Source organism: Medicago sativa, chromosome 6 (genome assembly GCF_051527215.1).
Source record: "Medicago sativa cultivar Bolivia chromosome 6, Bolivia_mono, whole genome shotgun sequence".
NCBI lineage: Eukaryota > Viridiplantae > Streptophyta > Magnoliopsida > Fabales > Fabaceae > Medicago > Medicago sativa.
Genome location: NC_140754.1, coordinates 22,870,001 through 22,877,002, shown reverse-complemented (window position 1 = coordinate 22,877,002; position 7,002 = coordinate 22,870,001). Strand labels below are relative to the sequence as shown.

The 7,002-nt window shown below is 33.3% G+C and overlaps 1 long non-coding RNA gene across 9 annotated transcripts in view; it reads left to right on the top strand.

The window, feature by feature from the left end:
• Nucleotides 1–2,841: 2,841 nt before the first annotated feature.
• LOC146913795 (uncharacterized) overlaps nucleotides 2,842–7,002 on the top strand; it is a 6,706-nt gene continuing 2,545 nt past the window's right edge. For 2 of the 9 annotated variants that reach the window (XR_015015036.1, XR_015015035.1), the window contains exons 1-8: nucleotides 2,842–3,042; nucleotides 3,870–3,968; nucleotides 4,073–4,809; nucleotides 5,102–5,167; nucleotides 5,471–5,574; nucleotides 5,673–5,765; nucleotides 6,196–6,264; nucleotides 6,847–7,002. The exon at nucleotides 6,847–7,002 is cut by the window's right edge. This is a non-coding gene — a long non-coding RNA (uncharacterized LOC146913795). Of the gene's footprint in view, nucleotides 3,043–3,869; nucleotides 3,969–4,072; nucleotides 4,810–5,101; nucleotides 5,168–5,470; nucleotides 5,575–5,672; nucleotides 5,766–6,195; nucleotides 6,265–6,345; nucleotides 6,432–6,846 lie in introns of all 9 variants that reach the window. The other 7 variants (XR_015015040.1, XR_015015041.1, XR_015015043.1 and 4 more) reach the window with 7 other exon arrangements.

Sequence of the window (7,002 nt, the reverse complement as noted above, 5' to 3'; positions counted from 1 at the left end):
AATCAATTTACGCGCGAAAAGTTATTTTTAGTAGAAATTTTAACTTAAAGGAACCGTCGGCTTTCGCACGCCCGGTACCGTATTTTAAACTCACAAGCGCCAGCTTTCGCGTGTACGACCACAAGTTTAAAATAGCCTTTTTGAAAATTAGAAATTTCTAAATGAATTAAAGAAAACGCTTTCACTGTATTTCAAAATCAATTCCTAAAAATTCTATGGTCGGATACAAGTTTCACTCTTTCGATATGAAACCAGTATCACGTTATTCCAGCTTTCACTGTAAACATTCATCGTTAAAAATCAGAATTTTCAGGCTTAAAAATAATTCCTGTTACTATTACTAATCATACAAATTAACAGAGCATCATTGGTACGACATTCATCACATTCCGGACTCTATAAAAATCTACTCAAACATGGTAATTATAACAAGCATACTTTTCTTCATGCTACTAAACATTTTCTAAACAGTGAACAATATAAGAAAATAAACGTGAATAGGAGCAGAACCTGAATTAGATGGCAACTTTAATTGAAACTAAATGGAATTTAGATGAGGGATAATAATAATAAAAAAATAAAAGGGACAATGATAAATCGAAACACAACAACACCAAGGAAATTCAATTGAAATGGAAGTAGCAATTGAAATATATATGAGACTGTAGCAATACGATTGTATGAGTATCAACAGCCTTGGAATAAAAAAAGAAAACTGAAACCGTAAACTGCACTTAAAATAAACTATTTCTAAATTGCTGAATTTCTCTGTAAAAAGCTTCGTGTCTACAACTGATTCTCCAAGGTCTATATATAGGAAAAAAATTCAACAGAGAGTGCTTCAGATCATGTCTAAGGTAGTGGAGAATATGGAGGAAGTGGGCAAAGTGCTTCTGAAACGTGAAGACATATTCAACTTGACTCATGTGTTGGACTTTCCTTTCCATCTGACTTGTTGGCCTTTTAACCTTTTTCTCTTTTTCCACCACCATTTTTCCTAATAACGACGCGCATGACCTTTAATCAACATATACCTGAAATAGACACACAATACCAACATAACAATGCAAAAATCTAAAGAAATCAAGATCAAAACATGTGTGAGTCGAGTCAAAATAATAGTGCATTTTACATGTTATCAAACTCCCCTACACTTGAACCGTTGCTTGTCCTCAAGCAACTTAGCTTGCATATAAAAACATTAGAATGCAGCAACTCACACACATAAACTTAGGGAAATAGCATCACAAATAAATATACGTGGTTCCAAATTCAAAAAGATCAAAGGCTAATCGTCTTGGTACTAGAATCAACATCAAGGGTATTGTAACAACACGAACAGCAATTTGCGGACAAAAGTCTCCCTCCTAGCATACTAATTTAAATCATGCCGTTGTATCTTAGTCTCTTAACCCCCCCATTTCGTTCATCCTCTTTCATTCGAGACAGTCACATTAAGATCCTTAATTATCTATAACATTGTCACACACATGGTAGGCTAACCGGTTAGCGTCGTTTTAACACATCTTTCTATGAATTTGCACATTTTGCGCATAGATGCATTTTTGAATAGATATTCAAGGTTAACCGGGTTGCCCTTTATTCAAGGTTAACCATTATTGGTCCCTTTATTAAGTTCGCGCTTATATTCATCGACTAACCTACTTAATGTGTGACTATAGATGGCATCCGACTGGATAAATAAACTACTTGTGGATTACTAAGAAATAAAAATTTTTGAGACTATGGCACAACGGTTATTTAAATTAGGATCCATATTTGGGAGACTTTAGGTGTTGGAATAATACCGATTATGTTGAAATTTTCCCAGTATCCTTAAACTTTAACCTTTTTACCTTTGAAACTTATATACTTTCTCAGTAAGCTACATATCCTAAATCTTTAAAAAAAATTATTTGGTTCAAGAAACAGGAGAACTCAATAACAAAGCAAAATCACACACATAAATGACTCGACAGCACATGCATTGACTCGATAACTCTACTTTATTAATGAAAATGAAAATCCTAAACTATTAAGGTGGGAAATTCCTCCCCCACACTTAAATCCTACATTGACCTCAATGTAAATTAACAAAAATATGCGAAAAGGAAAGATATTACCAAGCAAGATCAATCATCGATAGAATCAACAGGGGCGTGTATATACGCCTGATCATGAAGTGGTTTGTACCTGCGGAAAAATTAGCATGAAAATATGGGGGAGGGGGTGGATTATGGTGTTGATCATCTTCGATTGCATCTTTTTATTCACTTAATTGACTAAACTAAACTAAACTTAAACTTGTGGGTTGCCTCCCACGCAGCGCTTCGTTTAATGTCAGTAGCTCGACTTTTCAGTGCTTGGCCATTAAGGGGGACACATCACTAGAGTAGCGACATGTCCTACTTTCTCTGCTGGATGGTAGTGCTTCAGCCTCTGGCCATTTACTAAAAACTTTCCGGTGGATTCACTCCAGACTTCAATTGCACCGGATTGGTTAACTCTAGTCACTTCAAATGGTCCACTCCATCTAGAGCGAAGTTTTCCAGGGAAGAGTTTCAACCTCGAGTTAAATAGCAGTACTAACTCGCCCTCATTGAACTCTCTTCTGGTGATGCCACTAGTACAAAATATACTTATTGACACAAGGATTTTAAGTGGATTGATATCCACGTGACTTAAAAAGCTGACCGGATGTGAGATTTTTAGCTTCAATATATATTAAGTATTTTAACCCCACTTAAAAAGTATTTTAAATACATATTAAATTAAAATAAAATAAAATAAAAAACTGAAGAGAGCATATACAAATCGATAAAACAAAAAACTGAAGAGAACATATACAAATCGCTCTACCTTCTCTCTTCTTCGCGCGTGTCTGCTCTTCTCTATTCTCAGAAACAAATCGCAACAACAAACAAACATAGTCGGCAGCCAGTGACTCTCTCTTCTCCACTCTCAGCAGCAACATCTTCTCTCTTCTACTCTCTTCTTCAAACCCAGTATCTCTCTGTCAGTTCTCACTCACTCTAAGTCAAGGTAAGACAATTGATTTTCTAATTGAAACTTTCCTTCTCCAATTACTTGTTTTAGGGTTTTATAATTGAGAATTGGGAATTTTTTAGGATTTTAGAATTTGGGGAATGGGGATTGGGAATTGTTAATGGCTTTTTTGAATGCATCGAAACATCAAACATGCCATGGCTTTTTTGCTTCATGCTTCAATTGAACTGAAATATGACATAATTCATGGCTTAATGATGCACCGAAATATGGGATGGCTTTCTTGCTACTGCTAATGCCATATGTATAAACAACATAATTAAGTGCTTATATTGTTAAAAATTTAACCCAATTAACCACTTTTCAGTTAAGTTCTTATGTATAAGCTACTTCTATAACAAAGCATAAAATCAAATCAATCTGTTTTCATATAACCTAAACCTATAAGCTATTTTTGTAAGCCATATTATAGAGCTTATGGATATAGGCCCTGTTTGGATAAACAAGTTAATTTGCAGCTTATAGCATAAATGCCTATCATGATAGGCTTTTTAGTGTTTATCATGATATGCACTTATGCATAAGCTATTTCTATGACAATAGGTAAAATAAAGTTAAATTATTTTGATATAAACTAGTATAAACTATTTTCATAAGCTATGTTCAAGAGCTTATGAAAATAAGCTGAAAACAACTTATGAAAATGTCATATGCATCATTTACTTTCCTTATGACTTGACTAAGAAATAAACACCATTTACCTAATTACTTTCCTTATGTATAACTATTTCCTTTTAACGTAAGCTGAATTAAACAAATACTCATATGTATCATTTTATACAACATCATCCAAAACTGGACAGTGGTATTGGTACTCAGTACTCTTCACAGGAATTCCAATTCAACATGCATTGTTGATGCAGACTCAAATATCGGAATTACTATTGCTCTGTGTTATTGATGTAAGTTACTTTATAAGTTGTTTAAATGTTATTTTTTATAGTAGTTGTATCTTTCCAATATTGAGAGGTTATAATTAACAACATCTTTATTATGAATGTGATAGATATAGAGCACCGATGTATGCATACGTCTTGAACATATGTTATTTTGAAGAATAGTTTCCTATGTAAGTTAAGAGGGTCCTATTGAAGTCACTATGTATTTCCTTAATTTCAAGAACATTGGATCTTTTCATGGTGTTGAACAAACTAATCTTATGTGCAAGACCAAAAGGTGGTGCATCGGTTAGTGTCTTTAATTTTCTTGTTTATTATTATAATTTATTATTATAAAATGGTAGTTTTGATTATCTGAGAAAGACCATACAAATTGTTCTAGCTTCTAACAAGTTAAGATAGAAACCAATGCCTTGGTTGCTAGCACAATTTATGAGCACATTTCTTGCTGGAAGCTTGCTATAATGGTTTATCTTATTCTTATAAAGGTATAATACTTTGTTCTCACTTGTGAAAGTACTAATATATTCATTTAATTTTTTTAGTAATTCACTTTATTTCTATCTCAATTTGTATGAGTCATCCTTGCGTAGGGCCATCTATTATATTGTTAAAAAATCAACTCAATTAACCACTTTTCAGTTAAGTGTCTGTGCTTATATATAAGCTATTTCAATTAACATTTTTATGATAATCTCTTTCACTCACAATCAATACTTGACATGTTATACCCTACTTCCGTTGAATTTCAACAACCTTCGTTGAGCTTTCTTTATTCTCTACTCAGTTTAGCGACAACTGCACTTGAAAGGGCAGCCGAAGGGAAATCCTTATTATGAACAAGGTAAAAATTGAAAACTAATTTGTCTGTCTTTGTAGTGCTTTGGTTTACAATATCAGATACTCCCTCTGATCCTTTTAATAGGAGACAAATGAGTCAATCAGAGTTTTCCGCGATGCACCATTGACAGAATGAATGAGTCAATCAGAGTTATTGTAGCCCTCTGTGCTTTTTTTGGCTTGTTGATATCATGTTTTGACCTACTGTTACTTGGTTGTATTAGTTTTTTAGTGTGAACTGCCAAAATGAATGTTGAAGATTAAACATGTGTGTTTTGTATGTGTGTGTTTAATAGTGAGAGTTTGAATGAAGACAAGGAGTTTGATCCGCACCAAAGGTCGCTGCACTACTTGTATCGAAGGTATTGTTATTCCGCTCATTATTTAAACTGTCATGTGTTCTATTGAAAATTGTGCGATGCTATTTTTGCATATATGGAGTCTCTTTCTTCATGTAGCCAAGCTATTATGATGTGTTTTACATGATATTTGAGATAACAAACAAGTATTGTTGGTTTTCATCCTTTTTGATTGTACCCGGCTTCTAAACTTATCACCAGAGGCCTTAAGTTTTTTCATATCCATATACTATTATTCTTAGATGCTAGATTTGGTCTCATGGTTTGTGTCTTGGTATCTGATTTTGTTTCGCTCCTTAATCTTAGGTTTTTTATTACTTGGGCGAGCTGAATGACTCATTATCCTATGCATTTGGAGCTGGTCCTTTGTTTGATGTTTACAGGATTTTGACTATGTCCTACTCTTCTAGGTGAGGATTGTTATTTGGCTTTATTCTATTTAATTTAAATCTGCATGCAGATTTTTCAAGGATTGGATTTTACCATTGGATATGGGTTGCCACTTTAGGACTTCTTGTTTGGAGTCGATGGAAAGTGCTTCCTTAATATCTCTTTTGGTTCCCCCATTAATGATTTGGTGATTGACACTCTTGTTCTGAAGGTCAGTGAGATCATTTTATCTTGTCAATACATAATTTTACGTTCTTTTTTCTTTTCATTTTTTTGTTGCAAACTTGGAATGCAATCTTTTGAGAATTTATCTATCAGAGTTATGCAACATCACATTTTACCTTTATATTTTTCAGTGGAACTAGAAGTATAGCACTGGAAAATAAATTTAGCTATATAAATATTAACTTTACAGTTGTCAATGATTAAGTTTATGAGAATATAAGTGTGAACTCCAATTATTTCGCACGTGTTTAACTAGTAACCACTTGTTGACACAATTATTCACTCCTAAATCTGAAATATTTTTACCAAGGATTCAATTTTTGCACTTTTTCCTACCCTGTCTTTGGTTGTTGTCGTTGTGGTATATTGTGTAGGTATGACTTACTAATACATTCGTCGGTGCTTGCAACTTTCAGATTATTTTGCCAGAGGGTTCAAAAGATATTTCACCATCTGTTCCATTTCCTATGAAAGAAAGACATGAGGTATTACTATTTTGACATCTTCTTCCAATATATGTCATTCCCTTGTTTGGGTTTTATAGTCCATCCATATAATTGTTTTAGACAAAGTTTTCACCCTTGATATTGCTGGTAGACCTGTTGTTGTGCTAGAGAACAACACTGTGCCTAAGCATAATGAGCATTTTTAGGTATTACTGTTGCATCTTTTTTGGAGGCTAAAGTTCACCTATGTAGTCCTACAATTTGTACATTTTGTCATCTTAAGCATGTGGTGTCTTGAGTTTCAACTATGAGAATCTAGGATTGCAGGCGATGATATTATGGCCATTTTAAAAAGGGTTTTAATGATATTTTAAAAATTGAGAAACTGAAGATATGAAGAGGTGAAAAAATGATAAAAAGATACTAAAACTAATATGATAGGAATGTTTTAGTGGCAATATTTCCGTAACCAAAGTTTGTAAATGATACTTGGAACCTTTGATAGTAGTGAGCATTATTGTAAAGATTGTAGCTAGCTTTTGAATGTTTTTTTTACTGAGAGATACATTGAAAAAATGCTGAATTCATGACATTATAATTAATGGTTTTCTTCTTCTTCAGGTTTTTGGAGACAAAACTCCGTTTACTGATGATGAAATTATGAATGTTCAAGAACGTTGTGCAAGTTTGATACTTGAAAGACTTTGATGCAATTTACATGTCTAGCAATGAACATGCTTTGAAACACATTTGGATTAATTATTACGTCTAGTTTTA